This window comes from Somniosus microcephalus, chromosome 6 (genome assembly GCF_052327205.1).
Source record: "Somniosus microcephalus isolate GS21.2 chromosome 6, FLI_Smic_1.0, whole genome shotgun sequence".
Lineage (NCBI taxonomy): Eukaryota > Metazoa > Chordata > Chondrichthyes > Squaliformes > Somniosidae > Somniosus > Somniosus microcephalus.
This window is the reverse complement of record NC_140992.1, coordinates 263,667,104-263,688,743: the sequence shown is the minus strand read 5'-3', so window position 1 is coordinate 263,688,743 and position 21,640 is coordinate 263,667,104. Positions and strand designations below refer to the sequence as shown.

General features: G+C 46.5%; 1 protein-coding gene across 1 annotated transcript in view; it reads right to left on the bottom strand.

Moving 5' to 3' along the window:
* Nucleotides 1–21,640, bottom strand: part of wwox (WW domain containing oxidoreductase) — a 1,068,632-nt gene that overhangs the window by 105,374 nt on the left and 941,618 nt on the right. The window lies entirely within an intron of this gene.

Sequence of the window (21,640 nt, the reverse complement as noted above, 5' to 3'; positions counted from 1 at the left end):
ACTCGGGCGTTGGCCCCAGCTTTCCAGGGACATTTTGTAAAGACAAGGAGCTAGTGAAGTACAACTAGACCTCCATGTTCTGAAACAAGTTGATTAAAGCCTTGCTTTACGCTCAAACCAAGTGCGTAGTGAGTTTTATTACGTCAGAGGGCATTCGGCCCATCGAGTCTGCGCCGGCTCTTTCGAAGAGCAATCCAGTTAGTCCCACTCCCCACCCCGCTCTTTCCCCATATCCCTGCAATTTTTTCTCCTTCAAGTATTTATCCAATTCCCTTTTGAAGACTACTATTGAATCTGTTTCTACCCCCCTATCAGGCAGCGCATTCCAAATCCTAACCACTCGTTGCATAAAAATGTTTTTCCTCATGTCGCCTCTGGTTGTTTTGCCAATCACCTTAAATCTGTGCCCTCTGGTTATCGGCCCTTCAGCCATTGGGAACAGTTTCTCTTTATTTACTCTATCTAAACCCTTCATGATTTTAAATATCTCTATCAAATCTCCTTATTGTAGAGAATTTATCCAATTCTCTTGGGTCTTTCTTCTCCCCTTTCCCATGCCAGGCACCATCTCCTCAGCTAAGAGTGGAAAGAGTTCCCCTGCAATCAATTCATCAACCTCCCTGCAACCAGCTGCTGTGAGATGCGTCAGCACAGCTGGAGAGATGGTCGGGGGTGGGGGGGGGGGGGCGCGTGGAGAGAAAGGGATAACAGTCCAGCCACTTCTCCATTTCTTTCTTTAAAATGTTAACACCCCCCCCGCCCCTGCCACCCCCCCAGCCAATGTTTTCTACTCTTTCCTGAAGGAGCATTATTGCTGGGGTACAGTATCTGCTGTTAACAATCCCAAGTGACCATCTTTCACACTCGTGTCTACGCGCGGTGAGCACCAGCAGGCTATTTCTCCGTGGAAGGCATCACTACTACACCTGACCTGGTCTTCAACCAACTTCAAGATTATCCCGCAGAGGTAAGTGGAAACCCTGGGCGATCCTCCACTCCCCTCCTCTAACTGGAGGGTGCTGATGCTAACTGAAATGCTCCTACTGATGCTTCCGTTGAGATCAGCAAACTGAGCAAAGACCGGGATCAAACACGAGACTCCTTCCTTTGAGTGCAGAACAACCTTGCCCCTTTCCCCATGATTCACAACTCCCGATGAGGGGAATTCTACGTACACATTTGTATCCTGGTGCTACACCACACGACTGATGGTCCACCTTCCTTGGCACATTTGCTCTATTCCACAAGTTTGGACATAATTAGACACGCGCTGTCCCGAGACAGATGTATCTGCAGCACAGTGTTTGGTTTTCAATATAGGATTGGACAGAGGGGAAAAAAAGGAAAGTTGATTGACCAAGGAGGCACGACAATATAACTAATTTCAATATGCCATTGTTCAGCTATAAAGTTTAAGTATACCATTAAAATGTGTTGGAACTTCAAAGGAGTGGAGATGGAAACCATTCAGTTACAAATCTTCAATAATGTCCCTATTTTGATGTGGCTATCAAGTAGCATGTGGCTGAATGATGAAGTCTGAACCGCACATTATTCCCATTCCTTAATGATTTTCAATTTTTACTTAATGCAGGACCCAACTAAACATTTCAAGCGATGAAAAAGAAAACACTCTCATGTGATGTAAATGTCAAGTAAATCCAGCGCTCGAAGGGTTTTATAGGCTCCCTTCCAAAAGTATGCAATACAATTAAAAAAATAAATTAAACTAAGGGCGCTCTCGTCATGCTGCTTACTTGCCTTGAGATTGGCAGGGCGAAGATTTGTTTCTGCGCACCGCTCCACTATTCCATAAGCTGTGTCCAACCTCCTTAATTATTTTAACTGTAGTGCAAACGCCATGGACCCAAGTATTGCACCTTCAGGCTCTTGCTGTTTAGCCACGAGCCATTCGAGGGGTTGTATTAAACTGTCAAATGAGCAGAAATTGCAATGTACCTGTCAAGAGTATTCCGCAAGAGTCATGGGTGAGGCAAACAATTTACACAGAAAATGGTGTTGACGTTCCATCGTTAAGGCAAGGTACTGGAACTAATAGGGTATTCAGAGGCCCTGCTATACTTCATCAGTCAAACTCAACAGCAAGCCAATAATATTTGGTGCGCTGTTATTTATAATCATACTGATAAGGTAATTTAATCTTCTGGGATCGCAGACTGGATTGTAGCTTACTGCGCGCACATTTTAAAGTTTATTTTGTTTCATTGTAGGGCCACGTACAGTTCTTGGAAAACTTTCAGCTTGAATTTTACTTATCATGGACTGCTGGAAAAATAATAAACATCTGCAGAGGTCTTCTTTGTTCTACCGCGCACAGGTTCAGCTGTGTCTGTGGGTCTGTCACACCATGGATGGAGAAACTGAGAATGTCCACTGACACTGAGGAGGAACAGGGAATGGATGCAGCACTTGGCTTGGGAGTTTAACCATTTGTAGGCTGCGGTAGCGCATGCCAATTTGTTTTTTTGTTAAATGGCACTATTACTAGATTCAAAGATTACCCCAGACGTGTTCAGTGGTGTTGGTGCATTTAGCAAACTGAACCGCGATGCAACTCTGCATTCAAGAGCTCCTTCAAAGGAAAAGCCAAGCACCAAACCACTTTAAAAAAAAAAGAAAAGAAAAATACTGCGGATGCTGGAAATCTGAAATAAAAAAAGAGAAAATGCTGGAAAATACTCAGCAGGTCAGGCAGCATCTGTGGAGAGGGAAGCAGAGTTGACGTTTCAGGTCAATGACCTTTCATCAGAACTGGAAGAAGGTTTTAAGCAAGTACAGAGGCAGGGAGAAGGGGCAAGGAAAGAACAAAGGGAAAGGTGTTTGACAGATGCCACCCTGTCTGTGACAGGGTGGCATCTGTCAAACACCTTTCCCTTTGATCTTTCCTCCTCCCCCCGCCCCTTTCTCCCTGGCTCTGTATTTGCTTAAAACCTGTTCATCTCTAACTCCTTCCCCAGCCGCCCCCACAACCCCCCACCCCACCCCACCCGAAACAGGCGGGAAACAGGAGCTGGCTGGCAGATGGGAGCGTAATTTCGGGCTAGGTGGAGACTAAAGACTGATGGAATAGTAAATCACGGGTAGGCAGTTTCAGGAGGGTCTCGTGTTCAGGATGGGGGGGATGGGCGGGGCGGGGCCGGGCCCAAATTAAATTTAAGCAAGTGGTCTAGCAAGGAGGTAGCCTCATAGTGTCTGCATCACACTGGCTCCAGCATAACTACAACTGGTGGGAAAATAAACTTGAAGAAGTTCACAGGTGGCCCATCTGACTGCCCAGCAACCTTCTAAACGTAACTGTGAGCCTTTTAGTTAAAGAGGCAACTGTCCCTGGTTTTTTGTTAATATTAAGATTTAACTGACATTTGGATTAAGGCGTAACCTTAAATTTAGAGCTAGGTCATTCAGGGGTTGATGTCAGGAAGCACTTCTTCATCAACCGTGGCTCAGTGGGCAGCACCCTCGCCTCTGAGTCAGAAGGTTGTGGGTTCAAAGTCCCACTCCAGAGAGTTGAGCACAAAAATCTAGGCTGACACTCCAGTGCAGTACTGAGGGAGCGCTGCACTGTCGAAGGTGCCGTCTTTCGGATGAGAAGGTGCCGTCTTTCGGATGAGACGTTAAACCGTCTGCTCTCTCGGGTCCCATGGCACTATTTCAAAGAAGAGCAGGGGAGTTCTCCCCGGTGTCCCGGCCAATATTTATCCCTCAATCAACATCACTAAAGCAGATTATCTGGTCATTATCACGTTGCTGTTTGTGGGAGCTTGCTGTGCGCAAATTGGCTGCCGCGTTTCCTGCGTTACAGCAGTGACCACACTTCAAAAAGCACTTCATTGGCTGGAAAGCGCTTTGGAAGGGTCGGTGGTCATGAAAGGCGCTATAGAAATGCAAGTCTTTGTTTTTTTTTCTCCAAAGGGCAGTGGAAAGCTGGAATTCTTGCCCCCCAAAAGCTGCTGAGGCCGGGGAGGTCAATTGAAAATGTCAAAACTGAGATTGATAGATTTTTGTTAGGCAAGGGTATTAAAGGATATGGAACCAAGGTGGGTAAATGGAGTTAGGATACAGATCAGCCGTGATCTAATTGAATGGTGGAACAGGCTCGAGGGGCTGAATGGCCTACGCCTGTTCCTATGTGGTGAGTGGAGATTTGAGCATCATTCTAAGGGGGAAAAATGCAGTATCGCCCCGTTTGGGGCGCCATTATCGGCCGTGCGCAAAGTTAATTATCGCCTCCGATGGCAAACTTGGCTTTTATCGCCCCGGAGGTGATTGGAGCGCTAAATCAGGCGCTTCACACCTGTCTTGAGGCGCAAAGGCCGAGGAGCGAGGCGTTACCTCAGAGCGCTGGCGAAGCAAGGAAGGGCAAATCAAAATGAACCTGCAAAGTGCTGCTCAGTACCCAAAACTCCTTCACACAGCGTTGAATCTCTCCAGAAGTCTCTCTCTCTCTCTCAGAATGCGTGGTGCAAAAATGTCACCAACAAAAAAAGGCAGGAAGCGGTCGCCTTTAAATAGCGCTCCCCCAGTCCCTTTCTGACAGCATAACGCTCCCCTCAACCCGTCGTTGCTAGCGGCAGGCGGTAAGGCAGGGGGCGCCACTCAATATACGGTCCGGGGTGCTACCGGGGCGTTGCGCACTCGACTGACGTCACGATCTGCCGGCGCAGGAGATCGTGGCGGTAGTGTTTAGTGCTGCCGCAAAGTGTCTCGTTAATTTCACGAGCGGCGCAAACATCACCACGCCCGGGCGCTAGCTGCTTTGCGGCCCATTAGCGCCCTCTTAAGGCGCAAACAACTGAATTTCCCCCCCCCCCGAGTGCTTCCGCACAAATGCCTGCTTTCCCTGGCTAGGCAGTGGTGCAGATCTGGTCGTACCCCATGGGTCTGGTTGCTTTTCATCGCACTGAGCAGCTACTCGCGTCTAACCAGTACCTGGATATAACACCACCCAAGGGCATTGCAGCAACATTAATCGCACTTGTACCGTATCATTGTGTAACGCTCAGTTAAAATTACAACCATAGCTGATAACAGTTTTACCCACACATCATCACGGGATAACAGAACGGAGAGGGATAATTACCAGAACATCCTGTAACTGCAGTAATTAACTAACCTGTTCTGAACCAGAAGATTTATCCATGTTTTCCACAACCGAGTTGGACATACAAACACAACAATATTCAGCGCTTGTAGGTGTCAAAGAAAATTCTGCGGGGGGGGGGTGGTTTGATTGAAATGAACAAACATTTCCCGTAAGAAAGCGACGCTTAAAGATTGCGACTGGCGCCTTTAAAAGAAAATCACATTGAGAATGGAGGTTAAACTGCTCCAAAAGTGACAGTAACCCATATCTTTCTGAAACAAGTCTGCTTGTGTATAAAACATGTTCATTATCACGATACACTTGTAAAACTACACTCCAAGTTATTTCTTTGTGTCATGTTAGCACTGGCGTTCTATAACACAGAAGCAATTTAAATTTCATTGCCTAAGTGCAGTGATGTATTTGCAGGGTTTGAACTATCAAACTTTTAATAATTTATGGCACGCATGATGACCAAAGCAAATCTCTTCTCGTGACATAAATACACCATTATCAGCCCGAACATCAGTATAATGACAAGAACGTAATTAGCTTATTTGTTAACATTAAGTGATCAATATGACTTGGGTTTACTCTTTCCTGCCCACGATCCTTCTCAGAACAAGACTGCTGTGGTCGAGACAGGAAGCGGTCTTCAGTAACTGTGCTTCGGTCTCACAGAGCCGCCCCACTCCGACAACAGGCACGTAACGGATACCACTTCAGTGCACGTCAGGTACTGCATGTTCTGACTTGAGAACAGTGAAGAAGCCACAGCCATCAAAGAGATAGGTTCTATCTATAAAACCTACAGGCCTGATCTCAACATTTTGCCGCTCAAGGCAAATATCACAGCTTGAGAAGGGAGTTTAAGATTCCATCTGTGAGACGAGGGAGAGGCACAAACGGGGTCAAATGATTGGACTGATAGGCTGGTGGATGAACACACTGCCCAGTTCAGCACTCAGTCACAAAGTCGCAGGTTTGAGTTCATCGGACCACAGAATCATATAGCACAGGAGGCCGCCATTTGGACCACCGTGCCTGTGCCGGCTCTTTGAAAGTGCTATCCAAGTAGTCCTACTTGCCTGCTCTTTCCCCATATCCCTACATTTTTTTTTCCTCTTCAAATATATATTCAATTCCTTTTTAAAAGTTACTGTTGAATCTGCTTCCACCACCCTTTCAGGTAGTGCGTTCCAGATCATAACAACTCATTGAAGAAAAAAAATTCTCCTCATCTACTCTCTGGTTCTTTTGCCAATTATCTTAAATCTGTATTCTCTGGTTAGCGACCCTCCTGCCAGTGAAAACACTTCATTCCTATCAACTCTATGAGAACGCTTCATAATTTTGAACACCTCTATTAAATCTTCGTTTAATCTTCTCTGCTCTAAGGAGAACAATGCCACCTTCTCTGGTCTTTTGACATAACTGAAGTTCCTCATCCCTGGTACCATTCTGGTAAACCTCCTCTGCACCCTCTCCATATCCTCGATATATCCTAACGTGTGATGCCCAGAATTGGGGACAATACTTCAGCCGAGGCCTAACCAGTGATTTCTTTTCTATGTTGAGGTAGTTGGGGTACTACAGTTGGCTTCAGTTCCACTGGGTTATGGAAGAGAAAAAACGGATAGGTTTGTTGCTATCAATTGTTTTGCAGTAACTCCGGTCCCAAAGCGATTTCCAGCTAATGGAGTACTTTTGAAGTGTGGTCACTGTTGTAATGTAGGAAACGCGGCAGCCAATTTGCGCACAGCAAGCTCCCACAAACAGCAATGTAATAATGACCAGATAATCTGTCCTTGTTACGTTGATTGAGGGGTAAATATTGGCCGGGACACCAGGGATAACTCCCCTGCTCTTCTTCGAAATAGTGCCATGGGATCGTTGACGTACACCTGAGAGAGCAGACGGGGCCTCAGTTTAACGTCTCATCTGAAAGACGGCACCTCCAACAGTGCAGCGCTCCCTCAGTACTGCACTGGAGTGTAAGCCTAGACTTTTGTGCTCAAGTCTCTGGAGTGGGACTTGAACCCACAACCTTCTGACTCAGAGGCGAGGGTGCCCCAGGCGGGGTGTGTAACGGCCGGCCAATCCGACATGACCTGTTTTAAAGTTGTAGCAGGAGATGCCACGATGAGCCTGTGTGTGTGCGGCCACAAATCACGAGCACGATTCATTTGTGTTGATATACTGGCGCTCAGAGTCCTGGAGAAAATAGTGTCCAGTGTGTCTGCCCGTACAACCCAGCTGAGCAAAAGCTACGCATACTTAGCAGAGCAAATCTACCAGCGCAAAGGGTCAGGCACATGACAGTAGTTAGCCATAGGACAGCAGACTCTTGGAGAGTTGAGTTAGCTTTAGCTCTTAGACTAGAGCCAATGCATTAATCCACGACCGAGTAACTTGCTTAGATACACCTCGGTGGAGTTCGTGCAGCCGAATCAGAGTGAAATTCAGCCTGCTCTACCAATTTTGTGACAGTTTTATACTGGTACAAATCTACTATGAAAATCACAGGATAGTAAGCACATAAACGTCAGTTTGCACTATGTCGTGAGTAATTTTGTGCTGTTGGCTCATATCCATTAGGACCTGGGTTTCAACTGAAGCAAATCTCATTTCACTTAAGATCCTTATAACTGGCAGACGGAAAGGATTTTACATGGTGAATTGTGGCCAACAATCCACGGCCAGTGCCATCGTGAAGAGTAAGATTTCTTTGTGTGCAGTTGTGATTTCTCGATTAACATTACTCCACAAACACAGCGGTATATTGTCAGGAAGGCAAGATATTTTCAAGCTTCTATCACAAACTTCAACTCACTGCGGGGCAAGAAAAAAGAAGTAGCGGAGAAAGGCCCCTGGGACTGCAAGGCTCTAAGTAGTAATAATGATCTCTAGCCACAAGTTGCTGTGGGAGTTTGTAGTTGTAAGTCAGCCTTAAAGAGGCACAGGCAGCATTCAATGGAAACTCTCGCTGGCTTCTGTATCACTTTACACGACAGTCGGTTGCTCTTAATTCTTGATTTTCCTGTCTCTTCTTGCAACGGTACTGAATGTGTGAAGGTAAGATACGAGGCCCCAAAGTGCCTTAAGTCACAAACTCCAGCCAAGTGCATGTGACTGCACTTTTAATAAGCTGATCTACTCAGATTAGTTCACTTTCTAATGTGATGTGCGCACAAGATGGAAACTGTAAGTAATGTTTCATTATTGAACAGGCAATATTAATTTGTTTTAAATAATTTAGAACAAACTCTATTGGAGTCAGCATGATATGAGCCAATTGACTGAGGAATATTGGTCCAGAAATTCGGGTCCCCACGGGTGAATACGCACGGGGTACTCACCCGTAGGCCCAACGAAAGTGCCGGTTTCGTGCATGCACTGCGCATGCGCGGGAAACCGGCACTTCCGTTCCCCTGAAAGAAGGGGTTCAGTGGTCGAACACGTGCGCTGGAGAGGCAGCGCGTGCGCATCGAACTTACATTTTTTTTGTAGGTTTCTCCGGGAGGGTAAGTCTCCAGCAGTTACATTTTTAAAAAGCAGGCGCAAGGCCTGCTTTTAACAAGGTAAGTGGTGAATTAATTAAAATTAAAACATTTTTTCCACAGGTTTATTATTTTTAAATACTTTAAAGAGAGGTAAGTTTATTTTTATCCCCATTAGAAAATGAAATTAATTTTTTCAAATATTAAAATTATTGTTTAAAATAGTTATTTCATGTAATTTATAGTTATTTAAAAAATGTGATGGTTTTTTAAAAATTTATTTGAAGTTTTAGTGATGTTTTGGGGCTTATAGTATTTATAGGTTTGACAGCTCTTCCTGTCAAACTTATAAATGAAGCATTCCCTGCTACCATTGGCTCTCCATGGTCCACGTGACCCCAGGGGATGCATCGAACTAACTGCGCCCCGGGATACGCAAGCACTGCGCGCCGGCAGCTGGAGGAGGCCCAGGATCGGAATCCCACGCGGGCCCACAGCTCAACGGCCGGCGCGCTAGGTAAGTGCAGGTCGGGGGCTTGCACCGTGGGAAGCCCCCGACCCGAATTTCTGGGCCAATGTGTTTTAATTTTAAAAAAAATATAGCTCTCTGTTGCCTAAGTGAGTTTATCCAGCGAGTAGATGAACAATACTGACTAGAAAGGTCCCGGTTCGATCCCTGGTCTGTGATGAGTTAACTGATCTCAGATGGTTGAATGACGGTGACACTGAAAATCAGCCCCTGGGTTCGTGTGAGGACATCAGACTGGGTTGCCATTCTTGTCCACTATCCAGTGACCCCTGCTGGAAGCGTTGGGTAAGGACAGAATTGGATTGCTGTGTTGATGAGCCTGCCAGCAGTCACGGCCATAGCTCAGACATGAACAATGGCCATTTAGGGGAGACACCAAAGGGTAACCAATGCCTGCGGAACGATGCCAGAGCAAGGAGTCCACACTTTCAGGAGCGGAAGGATGAAAGGCCATCCACCATAAGCAGTTCTCCTCAAGGTGAAATGGAAGATAGTGAATGCAAGAGTATGCGCGAGCAATTGCACCTGTACAGGTCTTGCACAATTGTCCTGGTAAATAGACCAAAATCAGAACCCTGCATACTGTAATTCGACGACAGAGGATGGGACGATCTTGGATCTGGACTGGAGGTGACGGAGGTTGAACAGTTTCCTGTTTGTTCTGCAAATTAGTTCCACTCCAGTGGGGAGCTTACTCAGGGTGAGATGGAGCAATGCAGCAAGGAAGATCGTAAAGAGCAATGGTGTGATGACACAGCCTTGTTTGACCCCGGTTCGTACGTGAATTGGGTCTGTGGTGGAACCGTTGGTCAGGATCACGGCTTGATGTCGTCGTGAAGCAGGCGGAGGATGGTGACAAACTTTTGGATGATCAGCCATGATCGCATTGAATGGCGGAGCAGGCTCGAGGGCCCGAATGGCCTACTCCTGCTCCTATCTTCTATGTTTCTATGAAGTGGGAACTATACTGTATTGCTGAGCCAATTCCTGTGTCAGTTGGTAGCACGCTTGACTCGCAGTTAGAAGTTTGTTGGGGACAAGTCCCACTCAAGGGCTTAAGCACATAATGGAGACCGAAACTCTGCTACAACAACAACAACTTGTATTTATAAATCGCCTTTAACATAGTAAAATGTCCCAGGGCACTTCACAGGAGTATTATAAGGCAAAAAAAAAATTAGGACAGGCAACCAAAAGCTTGGTCAAAGAGGTAGGTTTTAAGGAGCGTCTTAAAGGAGGAAAGAGAGGTAGTGAGGCGGAGAGGTTTAGGCAGGGAATTCCAAAGCTCAGGGCGCAGGCAACAGAAGGCACGGCCACCGATGGTTGAGCGATTTTAATCAGGGATGCTGAAGAGGGCGGAATTAGAGGAGCGCAGAGATCTCGGGGGGTTTGTGGGGCTGAAGGAGATTAGAGATAGGGAGGGGGCGAGGCCACGGAGGGATTTGAAAACAAGGATGAGAATTTTGAAATCTAATGCAATATTGAGGGAGTACTGCATTATCAGCTGGGCTTTTTTGGACGTGATCGCACCAAGGTCCCACTTGCCTGCTCCTGTGGTTCAGGTGAACATTAAAAGTTCCATGGCATTATTTCGCCTGATGTCTTGGCCAGAAGTCCTCTGTCAACCAACACCTCCAAAAACAGATCAACTTGTCAATTTTTAAACATTTGTTCTCAGGATGTGGGCGATACCAGCGTGGCTGCATTAATCGTTCATCTCGAGAAGGCGGCGGGGGTGGTGAGCAATGTTCCCGTTAAGCTGCACGGCCGCACAGTCACCTGCAAGGTCCCGCGAAGGCCGCTCACCGGCTTTTACCTTGGAGATACCACACAGGTGGAAAAATTTGAATGGGCCATGCATTGGGGGAGGCAGGCCTCGCAGGAGGCAGTGCAGCTTACGGGGGACATTGGTGGTGGGCCTGATCTTTCAACTGTTGCAGTCCGTGTGGTGATGGTGCTCCCACTATAGTGTTAGGTAGGGAATTCCAGTACAGGAAACTTTCTGGTATCCGGCACGGATGGGACCGACGTGTTGCCGGTTCATCAACAATTCCGGATAGCCGAACGCTATAGTAAAAGATACGGACCTTAGAGCTCCGTATAAAGCAACAAACCCTACAGCTTCAGAACAACGTCCACAAGTTGCAAGCGTCTCTGTAGCTTAGCAACAGCTGCAGCCACACCCTTGCCTTCCTCCATTTGTTGCTGTGCAAGTAATAAAAGTTACCTGAACCGACTCCTGAATTTTGCCGGTTAACCGACATTTCTGGTTATTTAGGGGCCGGTTAATCGAAAGTTTCCTGTATATTCACCCAGCAATGATGAAGGAATTGCGATATATAACCAAGTTGTTATGCTGTGTGACTTGGAAGGAAACCTGGAGATGATGGTCATAGAGTCATAACGGCACAGGAGGCCATTTGGCCCATCGAGTCCGTGCCGGCTCTCTGTAGAGCAATCCAGTCAGTCCCATTCCCCTGCTCTATCCCCGTAGCCCTGCAAGTGCCTATCCAGTCTCCCCTTGAAAACATTGAGTGTCTCCGCTTCCACCACTTCCATCGGCAGCGAGTTCCAGGTCCTCACCACTCGCTGCGTAAAAAAGTTTTTCCTCACATCCCCCCTGTATCTCTTGCCCAAAATCTTAAATCTGTGTCCCCTAGTCCTTGTACCATCAACTAGTGGGAACAGCCTTTCCCCGTCTAGCCTATCCAAACCCATCATAGTCTTGTACACCTCTATTAAATCATCCCTCAGGTCGATGACCCAGTTCTGACGAAGGGTCATCGACCTAAAATGTTAACTCTGTTTCTCTCTCCACAGATGCTGCCTGACCTGCTGAGTAAATGGGAAAATGCGCCCAAAATGCGCTTGAAATTACCCTGGTTAGGTTACAGTTCAAATTTCTGCAAAAATTCATTTACATACTCGCAAACGTAAAATCTTCTATGAACCAGCACAATCGGGCAATGTATCTTTTTTTACTTTCCATTAAAAGATATCCCTTGATGTATTTAAGATGAAAATGGGTTTATCAGCAAAAATAGGCCTTCTTAATAAAGTTGTCCAGTCCTCTACCTGTGAGTAACTGGATTTAAATTCACTGAAAATTACTTTAAAAAAACCTACACCGAACCATTTAATAGTTTCACTGGCGTACACTAGTCAGTTTCTTAGTAAATTAAATATTTTTTGATATGAAAAAAGTTTAAAACGTGCCTACAAATATGAGGACAATTTGAAGAGCCTTCCAGAACCAGCGCTATCGGCGGAATCTCGCAATTTTGACCGGGGGGGGGGGGGGGGTTGTGGGCGGGGCCTGATTCGGGCCAATTGAATCTTGAACCAGTGTAAAAGATCGCGGAAAACACTAACGTAAGTTTTTTTGGGGCATAATTCACTTACGGTTAAAATTCCCCGATCTTTTGCATTGGTTCGGTCGATTGTGCTGGAAACCGGCACAAAACTAGCGGAAGCTCTATCCCCTTGAATTTTTGTAGATTGTCCAATTGCTGTTTGTGGCATTTCAGTGTGAAATACATCTGCGCATTCAGGAATCACAGTGATGAGAGACATAATAAGCTGATATATAAAGACAAATCTTTCTTGATATTAACAATGAATGGAAGGTTTCCCCCCACTACCTTACAACAGTGACTCCACTTCAAAAAGTACTTCATTAGCTGTAAAGCGCTTTGGGACGTCTGGTGGTTGTAAAAGGCGCTATAGAAATGCAAGTCTGTCTGTCGAGGAGAAGAGCTCTTCCTGCCAACACTACCTAGAGAGGAACTAAAGAAATACATAATGTATCACATCAATCTGTGTATAAAATAACATTAAACAAGCATCCCATGGGGGGAAAGTGTGCACTAAATCTGTGCATTCAGGAATCAAATTTATGATGGCAGAATCAGATGATTATACAATTCAGAGTCTGTGTGTGGGGGAGGAAAGAGCAGCCATTTAACAATATTTGAAAGCTCCCGTTTTGAAAATGAAATTGTTTCTGCAGTAAGAAGGCTGCACCCCCTTTTATCTGAATCACAGTCTTCTCTGACATAGTTCCATTATACCCCAAAAAGAACGCAACTTGTTGTGGCTCACATTAAAATACATTGGTAGGCTGCAAGCTGCAAAGGAAATGTAATACTCAAAAGAGTTATTTATAGGCTGATTCAACCCTTTTTTCCGCACACTCTCACCGCACGAGTTTCCAGTTCAGATCAATCCGATTCGGTTTCTAGGCGCAGACTGGAACGGATTCAGACCACTTCCTGCAGTGGTCAGGATCCTGTAACCGAGCTGGGTAAGTTTGCCTGCAGGCGCGCACAGACACAGAGGCAGAGAGCGAAGCACGTTTGGGACTGGTGTACGGCAGTCGCCTCCAGATGATGTTTTGATGCGCGCTGTGAGGGGATAGGATTAATGAGTGCTGAGATTTTGTGTGACAGGAGGTCATGGAGTAACCCTGTAATCTTCTTCTTCAGGCTTTAGATAGTAACAGGGGCTTAGAGAAAAAAAAAGGACCAAGGTAATGAGGTGCGCAGGGAGGGGAACGCCTGAAATCTCCAACAGCTCAGTTTTTGAGTACCTGCTGTCGGAATTTCAGCTTTAGAAGACTTTCGTGATATTCATATTTTGTTATCACTCCCTAACCTGACACGACACAAGTTAATGTTAGATTAATTTTGTTTATTCTTTTCATTCCATTTTTAAAAGTCTCCCCACACCTCACCTGATTCTCCATTAAGAGGGAAGGCAGACAGTGCCCCTCGGTTACTGGTCAGCAAATGACGACAGCTTGGGACAACTTGCTCACAGGTTTTTTAAATCGCTCACTCCCGCTTTGGGGAGGGAAGGGAAGGAAGGAGGGAAGGAAGGAAGGGAAGAAGGGAGGGAAGGAAGGGAAGAAGGGAGGGAAGGAAGGGAAGAAGGGAAGGAAGGAAGGAAGGGAGGGAGGGCAGGAAGGGAGGGAGGGAGGAAAGGGAGGGAGGGAGCGAGGGAGAGAAGGAAGGGAAGAAGGGAAGGAAGAGAAGAAGGGAAGGAAGGGAAGAAGGGAAGGGAAGAAGGGAAGGAAGAAGGGAAGGAAGGAAGGAAGGAAGGAAGGGAGGGAAGGAAGGAAGGGAGGGAAGGAGGGGAGGAAGGGAAGGGAGGGAGGGAGGGAGGGAGGGAGGGAGGGAGGGAGGGAGGAAGGGAGGGAGGGAAGGGAGGGAGGGAAGGGAGGGGAGGGGAGGGAGGGGAGGGAGGGAAGGGAGGGGAGGGGAGGGAGGGGAGGGAAGGGAGGGAAGGGAGGGAAGGGAGGGAAGGGAAGGGAGGGAGGGAAGGGAAGGGAAGGGAGGGGAGGGAGGGAAGGGAGGGGAGGGAGGGAAGGGAGGGAGGGGAGGGAGGGGAGGGAAGGAGGGGAGGGAGGGAAGGGAGGGAAGGGAGGGGAGGGAGGGAAGGGAGGGGAGGGAGGGAGGGAAGGGAGGGAGGGAAGGGGAGGGAAGGGAGGAGGGAAGGGAAGGGAGGAAGGGGAGGGAGGGAAGGGAGGGAGGGAAGGGAGGGAAGGGAGGGAGGGAAGGGAGGGAAGGGAGGGAGGGAAGGGAGGGAGGGAAGGAAGGGAGGGAAGGGAGGGAGGGAAGGAAGGGAGGGAAGGGAAGGAAGGGAGGGAGGGAAGGGAAGGAAGGAAGGAAGGGAGGAAGGAAGGCAAGGAAGGGAGGGAGGGAAGGGAAGGAAGGGAGGGAGGGAAGGGAAGGAAGGAGGGAGGGAAGGGAAGGAAGGGAGGAGAGGGAAGGGAAGGAAGGGAGGGAGGGGAAGGAAAGGGAGGGAGGGAATGAGGGAGGAGGAAGGGAAGAAGGGAGAGAGAGAGGGAGGGAAGGAAGGGAAGAAGGAAAGGAAGGAGGGAGGGAAGGGAAGGAAGGGAGGGAGGAAGGGAAGGAAGGAGGGAAGGAGGAAGGGAGGGAGGGAGGGAGGGAAGGGAGGGAGGGAGGAAGGGAGGGAGAGGGTGGGAGAGAGAGGGGAGGGAGGGAGGGAGAGAGGGTGGAGGGAGGAGGGGAGGGAAGGAAGGGAAGGAAGGAAGGAAGGAAGGAAGGAAGGGAGGGAGGGAAGGAAGGAAGGGAGGGAGGGAGGGAGGGAAGGGGAGGAGGAAGGGAGGGAGGGAGAGAGTGAGGGAGGGAGGAGAAGAATAGAAGGGAAGAAGGAAGGCAAGGACGTAAGGGACGATGGGAAGAAGGGAAGAAGGGAAGAAGGGAAGAAGGGAAGGAAGGGAAGAAGGAAGGAGGAAGGAAGGAAGGAAGGGAAGGAAGGAAGGAAGGAAGGAAGGTGGAGGGAAGGAAGGAAGGAGGAAGGAATGAAGGATAGGAGGGAGGGGGGGAGGGAAGGAAGGGAGGAAAGAAGAGACTTGCATTTATATAGCGCCTTTCACAACCTCAGGACGTCCAAAGCGCTTTACAGCCAATTAAACACTTTTGAAGTGTAGTCACTGTTGTAATGTAGGAAACACGGCAGCCAATGTGTACACGGCACAAACAGCAGTGAGATAAATGACCTTGTAATCTGTTTTAGGTGTTGGTTGAGGGATAAATATCAGCCAGAATACCTGGACCTGTGATCTTGCTGATTTGTATTGTTCAGTTCCACACTGGGTGGTGCAGGTACCAACTGAGCTATCAGAGCAGCTTTATGTGCCATGTTCTATCTCAATATAAGTGGATGCACCTATATATTTTGACAATTGCAGAGTTTTTAAATGTAAAAAACTCATATAAGCAGAAGTTACTACCCCTCAGTCCCCTGATGGTACAAACCATAAGCTCGTTAAGGATAGGGAAGAGCCCTTTCCGAAATCTGTTGGTAATTATCTGCTTGATTTTTCCTCCTTATGGAGACAAGTTCACAAATTCTCGCGTCATCACAATACCATTCCCTACATTTATCTTCTTTACTTCTCTCTCCCTTCCCACCAACCCCTCATTTCCCAGCTGCAATATGCCAAGATGTTGCTCTGTAACATCCTTGAAGACATGTCCAACAACAGCCCAGGTTGGCTCTCCCACCTTCTCTTTGGGGGAAGTACTTCACTCCCGCTTGTCAGCTTCCTGCAGACGACAGGGGAGTGATGGCCAATTCACCATCTTGGGCATCTTTGGCAGAAACTCATTGCCACTATTAAAGCTTCGCCAGTCATAGAAACATAGAAGATAGGAGCAGGAGTAGGCCATTCGGCCCCTCGAGCCTGCTCCGCCATTCAATGAGATCATGGCTGATCATCCAAATTCAGTACCCTGTCCCTGCTTTCTCCCCATATCCCTTGATCCCTTTAGCCTTAAGAAATATATCTAACTCCTTCTTGAATATATTTAATGAATTGGCCTCTACTGCCTTCTTTGGTAGAGAATTCCACAGGTTCACCACTCTCTGGGTGAAGTAATTCCTCCTCATCTCTGTCCTAAATGGCTTACCCCTTATCCTTAGACTGTGACCCCTGGTTCTGGACTCCCCGACCATCGGGAACATCCTTCCTGCATCTAGTCTGTCTAGTCCTGTTAGAATTTTATAAGTTTCAATGAGATCCCCTCTCATTCTTCTAAACTCCAGTGAGTATAAGCCCAATCGACCCAATCTCTCCTCATACGTCATTCCTGCCATCCCAGGTATCAGCCTGGTGAATCTTCGCTGCACTCCTTCCATGGCAAGAACGTCCTTCCTCAGGTAAGGCGACCAAAACTGCCCCTCGAGCCTGCTGGGTGATGGGTGAACGGGACTTGGTGCGAGTTAGGATGCGGGCAGCCGCGTTTTGGATGACCTGAAGTTTATGTAGGGTAGAATGTGGGAGGCCAGCCAGGAGTGCACTCATATAAATATTTAAAAAACTGTTACTGTAAAGGTTTCTCTCTGCCTTAAAATCCACAGCATCAGATAAGTTCCACAGGAATACGAGGAATATACAGCTAAAAACCACCTGCAGAGCCAGAGAAATTCCTGTCTTTGGGCCGAGCAATTTGGTACATTCTCAGCTAAGGCATTGCAACACTGAACAAACATTATTACAGTAATAAAGCTACTCAAATGTCAAGGGCAGCTTTATTACGATTGTATATTAACCCTGAGGCTAGAAATTACCATCTGTGCTGTTCTTATACAAATGCTTAATAGGCTCATACTAAATTCCTCTCTGGGCTATTTTAACACAAGTACCAACTCATTTAAAATAACCCATGTATTAAAATAGTGCAGAGAGGATTCTGGTACAAATCTGTTTCAGCATTTGAAGAACAGTGCCAAATGCAATTTCAACTCTGTAACGTACTAAAATAAGCAGGTAATCACCCTGGTGGGCAGAAGACTTGCCACTCTGTGACACAATGAGCCGGGCCATTGCACTGTGCCCTTCAGACCATGATTTAATCCATAATCACTGGTAGCCGAGGACGGAAAAATGCTGGGAAAAAAAAACTGTTCCCAAAGGTTGAAGGCTTTTGAAAAAAGTAAGAATGTGCTCTGCAAGTTGAAAGTGTGCGAAGTTTGTGGCTTTTGATGTATATTTACAATTCTGCTCGGGTCGCACGCGAAAAGGAAAATGGTGGTCGTGTTGCAGGAACAAGGAGGTGCAGTGAAAAGAAATCGTTTTCATTACAACACGCTAGATGAAGATCACTGCACTAGCCAAATGTAATTACAGAAATGAAAGCAAATGAGAACAACTGTAACCTAAACACGATTATGAAGCTACCACTTTACCAGAGCAGTATTGCACACAGACTTACTGCACATTTAACCGCCATTAACTAAAACTTATAACTAAAGAAAGAACTTGCATTTATATCGCACCTTGTTGTATCATCAGGCCATCCCAAAGTGCTTTACAGCCAATAATTATTCTTGAAGTGCAGTCAAACATAGCAGCCAATTTAGCACAGCAGGATCCCACTAACGGCAAACGAATGAATGACCAGATAATCTATTTTGGGCGGCGTTGAATAGGGGAAGAATGTTGGACGTGACACCGGGAGAACTCCCTGCCCTTCTTCAAATAGCGGGCCCCAGTTTAACGTCCCAACTGAGAGACGGCACCTCCGACAATGCCGCTCAGTACTGCACTGAAGTGTCAGCCTAGGTTATGTGCTCAAGTCTGTATTGAGAATTGAACCCACAGCATCCTTGCTCGGAGGCAGGAGTGGTACCAAGTGAGCTAATCTGACACTTAAGGGGTAAAAACTAAGCCAAGCAGCCATTTTAGGTGTCAAATAATAACTCCCACCCCCACCAACACAACGGTTCAAGCAATATTTAACCAATATGTGTTTTGTTTGTATCTGGTTATTATTTCTTATGCAATGGATAAAGCTTTGTTTGTGTTAAGATGCTCGTCTTCCTCCATTTTTATTTGCCTTACTCCTGACCTCTCCTGAAGGCAGTGACTCTGGCTGGGGGGGGGTTTGTTCCAAAAGATGTACTAAACGTTTGACGCCTCACCCATGTGTGGACCTGAACAGGGAGTGGCAGTGGCCACTGCATTACATTCAGGAAAGGAAACCCCGGGCTGATTGTGTCCCTTCTTTCGCTCAGGTGCGCCAAGCCCAATCATAGCAACCCTGCGGGGAGCCGGGCCATCGGCTAACTTATTTGACTGAAAGACTTGTAGATACAGCAGGCCCTTTCGATAACTGAGCCTTCTGGACCCATACCAGAACCGTGTACAAAGTTGATTTTATAATGGTTTCTTAATAAAACAGCCATAAATGCTGCATCAGAGAGGGCATTTTATATAGCTTTTTTATTAATGAGTGAGCAATTAACAATGCTTGGTATATCAAAGACCATTACAGTGAGAGTGCTTTATATGGGTGAACTATTAATGAGGGATTCATAAATAAATCAAAGGTTGTGAAAAATCACAGAATGTTATAATGGGGGTTAATGTATGTTAACCCTTAGACAGTTAGCATGTCCTGAGACATTTCAGGCTTGCTGAGCTAACTTTTTTTTAAACTTTTCAGCTGAAACAAACACTAATATTACAGTGATACATTACGTGGCTTAATTACTGTAATATTAACCCTATGATACAAAAAAGCACTGAAACCATTTCAAATGCAAATATTCGATGCTTTACTTCTGCTTGCCCTAGTTTCCTTGCCCTTTCCTTCCTCAGTTTTTATATTAACTTCTGCCAATCGAATCAATTCTATCTATTATGAAGATTCCTTGTTTTGAAAAAAAAAATAAGCTTGAAACATTTTTACTTGCAGGTTTTTCTCTGCTTCCTGGGCCCCACCATCCATTTTGGAGGTTCAAGCCAAAATACTGGGCTTTTGATTGGCTGAAAACATCTCCAGAGGCCATTTCTTCTTCAGGCAATACACCGGCCGTCTAAAAGCCGGCGTGGTCACATGTTTAACGGGCGCAGGTCCATCTTTGACAGTAATAATGAGTTGCATCAAAAAGAGGAGCACTGGCGCTCGATGACATTGGTCAGTGACCTGGGCGGGTAGAATGTGTTCTGATGAGATAACAACTGCAGCAGCAACTTGCATTTACATAGCGCCTTTGACATAGCAAAAACGTCCCAAGGCGCTTATTCTTTGTGGTGGGGCAGCGGTTAAATTTGCAGACGAAACATCTAGTTACTTGACTGGCTATGCAAACCTGAACAAACTTGCCTGACAAACAGAACCAAAAGTCCAGTTTATTTGATTGGGTTGTCAAGAGGCGAGTCTCTAATTGTGTGATTCTGTAGCGCATGGATCAGAGAATTGGGCCTATAGTGTGGTTGGGCCTAATGTACATTAACGACCCCCTCTTCTCGCACCCCCCCCCCCCCCCATCATACTATTCTATAATGCGCCACAACCTTGAATTTGTACGTGGTTCCCTCAATAATAGATCACTCAACAACAACTTGTATTTATATAGCGCCTTTAACATAGTAAAACGTCCCAAGGCACATCACAGGAGTGTTATAAGTCAAAGAAAATTGACACCGAGCCACATAAGGAGAAATTAGGGCAGGTAACCAAAAGTTTGGTCAAAGAGGTAGGTTTTAAGGAGTGTCTTAAAGCAGGAAAGAGAGGTAAAGAGGCGGAGAGGTTTAGGGAGGGAATTCCAAAGCTTAGGGCCTAGGTAACAGAAGGCACGGCCACCAATGGTGGAGCGATTATAATCAGGGATGCTTAAGAGGGCAGAATTTGAGGAGCGCAGATATCTCGGGGGGGTTGTGGGGCTGAAGGAGATTACAGAGATAGGGAGGGGCGAGGCCATGGAGGGATTTGAAAACAAGGATGAGAATTTTGAAATCGAGGCGTTGCTTAACCGGGAGCCAATGTAGGTCAGCGAGCACAAGGGTGATGGGTGAATAGGACTTGGTGCGAGTTAGGACACGGGCAGCCGCATTTTGGATGACCTCAAGTTTATGTAGGGTAGAATGTGGGAGGCCAGCCAGGAGTGCACTCATATAAATATTTTTAAAACTGTTACTGTAAAGGTTTCTGCATTGTTAATTGCTTCTTCATTAATAAAGAAGTTACATAAAATGCCCTTTCTATAGTCTCTGATGTCTGCTTTCTTTGAGCATTGCTCCCCACTGAGAGCATGAGATCACAGAACCACCCTTTGATGTGTAGGGGTGCACTTATACTGCCACTTTTGATTCAATGCAAAATGGTTTTGGGTGAACTTTAACACTAAGTGACTAGAGTTGCCAGCCCTCCAGGATTGTCCAGGAGTCGTCAGGAATTAAAGGTTAATCTGATAGACACTAACTCAAGAGAAAGATCAGAGGAGCATTCAATAACTGTTTTTTTCCCCCATTTTCTTTGAACAATTTGTATTACAGGAAACTCTTTGGTATCCGGCACCGACGAGACCGGGATGGTGCCGGTTGATTAAAAATTCCGGATGATGGAGAGGGTTATCTACCGAGGCTATTTTTAACAAACAAAGAGTCAGACTCCTGTTATTGAGGTGTTCGGACTTCCGACAGTGCCAAGAAGCCGAGTAGTGGCAGTTTGGAGAACTACCCCCACTGATTAACTTGGCCACCGCGGGAGACTCGGACACATTTCAGGTTATTGAGGTGTTTTCGGAGTATGCATTTTGCCGGTTAATAGAGAATTCCGGATATTTAGATGCCGTTTAAACAAGAGTTTCCTGCAGTTATAAAAATACGGGAGATGGGAGAAAAACGGTTGTTTCATTGGGTGGGGCGGCTGGAGGTCACGTGATGAAGCCTCCAGGAATACGTCCAACCAGAGTTGGCAACCCTAGAAGTGTTAAGTCAGAAATTAGATCTTGCTCTGATTCCCAAGTACATCAATACCTCCTCCAGGAGGCCGTCTCACACCAATTTGAGTTTACCTAAAACTACCCAGCTCTTGACTGTCAGATTAAGCCAATTCAGGCTGTGCACAAATATAGCTGCACTTTGATGACCCCCCATCCCCCAGTCTTTCCAAGGGCTGTGGCTCCCCGGTTAAAAACCCATTGAGCCACAGTGCAATCCTTCCAAGAATTGGGAATGAAAAGAAAGACTTG